The sequence below is a fragment of the Myotis davidii genome, unplaced genomic scaffold (assembly GCF_000327345.1).
Source record: "Myotis davidii unplaced genomic scaffold, ASM32734v1 scaffold825, whole genome shotgun sequence".
NCBI lineage: Eukaryota > Metazoa > Chordata > Mammalia > Chiroptera > Vespertilionidae > Myotis > Myotis davidii.
This window is the reverse complement of record NW_006296541.1, coordinates 69,255-72,648: the sequence shown is the minus strand read 5'-3', so window position 1 is coordinate 72,648 and position 3,394 is coordinate 69,255.

Sequence of the window (3,394 nt, the reverse complement as noted above, 5' to 3'; positions counted from 1 at the left end):
CTGGGGATTGAGCCTGGAACCCAGGCATGTGCCCTGACTGGGAATCCAACTGTGACCTGCTGGTTCATGGGTTGATGCTCAACCACTGAGCTACACTGGCCAGGCAGGCTCCCTAATTTTTGAATCCTGGCTGTAGGCTTTCCTAGGCTCTTCTCCGAGCTAACATAGAATATAAGCAGGGCTTAGATTGGAGAGGTGGAGCCTGGATTTTAGGTAGAGCTGAGAATGGAGGACCTAGACTAGGTCTGAGGGACCAGTGTCCAGGCTAACAACTAGCTGCTTATGAGGTGGAGCCTAAGATGGAGGAATAGGGCTTTGGCTGTGGAGTGGGGCTTAGACTTATTGCAGGGACACAGTTAAAGAAGTCTGGCCCCACTAGTACCAGGAGGTCACGGTTCAAGTCCCAGTCAGGGCACATGCCTGGCTTGTGGACTCCATCCCCAGTAGCGGGTGTGCAGGCGGCAGCTAATCAATGATTTTCATCATTGATGTTTCTCTTCCTCTCCCTTCCTTTCTCTGAAATCAATAAAAAAATATTAAAAAAAGAAAAAAGTCTTCATACATACTATATACTTTAGGGTGGTGTTTAAGGTTTGGGGCTTAGACTTCGGGTGTGGGACCTAGAATTCAGGTGCTTTGCTTAGATAAGGCTGGGATTTTTGCTTTGGAGTGGAGCCTTAGAGATGGGCTTGGGGATTGGGGGTAGATTGGTCTAGGGCAGGAATTAGGGCCCTAGGGAAATAATCACACTATCTACTTCTACCCCTCACCCTCTTTTTCAGGCCAACTCATACCCCCTTGACCTTAAGGGTACATCCTAGCCACTGGCTTATACCCCTTCCCTTCTAATGACCTCAGGCTAAGACAGTGATGGTGAACCTATGACGCGTGTGTCAGAGGTGACACAAGAACTCATTTTTTGGTTGATTTTTCTTCGTTAAATGGCATTTAAATATATAAAATAAATATCAAAAATATAAGTCTTTGTTTTATTATGGTTGCAAATATAAAAAAGATTCTATATGTGACACGGCACCAGAGTTAAGTTAAAGTTTTTCAAAATGCTGACACGCCGAGCTCAAAAGGTTCGCCATCACTGGGCTGGGAGAACACGTTTATTCCTGAGTGTGGTCTCTACGGTGAGTCTGTAGTGGGCCTAGTTCCCAGATCCTCTCCCAAGAGGCATTCAAGAACATCTGTTAACTGAGCACCCATTGGGGTCAATGGTAGTTTAAACACTGGAAAAAATTGGCGCCCATGCCACTTCCCTCAGAAGTCTTACTTTTCAATGACTAGACAGTAAGCAATAAACAAATAAGTAAACAAATAGGTAAACAAACAAACAGACAAGATCATTACCAAGAGTAATAAGTGTTCTGAGGGAAATCTAATGAGGTGATGTGGTAGAAGTGGTGGGACCTGTTGGGGCTATTTTTTGTTGCCTCTTTAGTCTCTAGAAGAGTCCTCCTGCCTTTGTCCCCCTCCTAACATTATTTTGAAACATTTCAAACACGCAGCAAAGTCAAAATAATTTCACAGTGAATACCCATATGCCCACCACCTGGATTCCACCGTTAACACTTTACTGCACTTGCTTTGTCACATATCCATTCATCTATCCATCCATCAACCTCTTTTATATCTATTTCAAAGTAATTTTCAGATATCAGGACCATTGGTGGGGGTGGGGGTGGGGATGTAAATTGCAGGTGGGAAAGGAGAGCCTCTCCGAAGAGATTACATTTGAATTAAGACTTGTATGAAAAGACAGAATCAGCCACGGAAGGGGAGTACCTCCAAAGACTGAAAAGTCATCACTGCGGCCGAAGACAAGAATGGTCGGATATGAGGATGAGCGCTCACAGGGCCAATTATGCCTGTGAGTGAGGTTGCCCTGCCTTTGTTTCTCATCTCTGTGTATCTGTCTCTCTTATTATCTTTCTTCTCACCCTCTCCATTTCCATCCCACGTCTGCTCTCACCCTCTTTCCCCTTCACCACCACCCTGTTCTGCCACGTACTGTGTGTGTGAGATCTTAGGCAAATGACTAAACCTCTCTAAGGCTCAGTTTTCCTCTTCTGTAAAATGGAGGTAGTGATGAAACCTCCTCATCTGGCTGCTGTGAGAGTGAATGGAGCATTAGAACCATTCCTGGTGTGAGTAGTTCTGGCCATGTATCCACTTTTGCTGTTGTGGTAAGTCTCCCACTCCTGTTTTCCCAGCCTGGACCTCCATGCCCTGGCAGGGAGCACCAGGAACCAGGGTGGGAGGTGGAATCTGGAGCTTGGTGTGTGTGGGGATTGGTTGTGAGTGGGCTCAAGGTCCACCAGAGATAGGCTCTGCAGCAGTGCCCTTGGTCCGAGGAGCAGGGCAGGCTTCCTGTGATGACCTGGAAAGGAAGACTTTAGGGAAGGGGGCTTGGGGTGGGACCTTGATACAGTGGGATCCAAAATGAAAAGTGCTCGGGCCTCCAGGGATCTGGGGGGTGGCAATAAGACAGACTTTGAGGTGAGGCCTTGCTGGGTTTGGGGGCACAGCGAATATCTCAGAAAGAGGTGAAGAGTGGCCTGAGATACTCGGTAGGGTTTCGGAGAGGGGCCGATGGTCATTGGGTAGGAGTTGGACGAAGGGGTCTGAACAAGGAAGGGCAAGAAATCCTGGGCGACACTGAAGTCACAGAGAAGGGGAAGGCTCTGTGAGAGAGAGAGAATAGGAGCAGGGAGGAGGCAGGGTCTGCATGAGGATAGGACCGGTGGAGAGGATGGGAAAGAATCTGGGGCAAACCAGAGGTTCTGGAAACCAAGGAGTGCCTTGCGGGGGAGGATGGTCTGGGTCTAATGCGGGAAATGGGGAAAGCTTACAGTCCCCATGGGGACAAGAGACATATTTGAGCCCTCTAGAACTTAGACATAGTTGGGAATCCCTATTGGGGGTTAGGGAATGGTTTGAGGTCCTAGAGTGGAGGATGTGGCTGGGGGTCCCCAAGGAATGGAATGTGGTTTGTGGTCGTGGGTGGCTGTAGAACATGGGCTGGGTCCCCAACAAGAGTAAGGCATGATCTGGGGTTTCCCTGGATTTTGACATATGACTTGGGGTCTCTGAGGGAGGGAGTGTGGATCCACCTGAATGTTGGGGTATGATCTGGTGTCCCTAATAGGGGTGGTTTGGATCCCTGAGATTCTGGAACCTATGGCCTGGGGTCTTTGATGGGGTGTGAGGAGAGTCTGAGGTCACCAAGGAGAGTAGGACGTGGTTTGTGGTCCCGGGTGGCTGTAGAACATGTTCTGGGTCCTCAAAGGAGGTAAGGCATGGTCCGAGGCCCCCCTGGGTGTTGGGACCTGATCCGAGATCTCTGTTTAGAAATCCGGGATCCCAAGCCAGTCGGGGCGTGGTC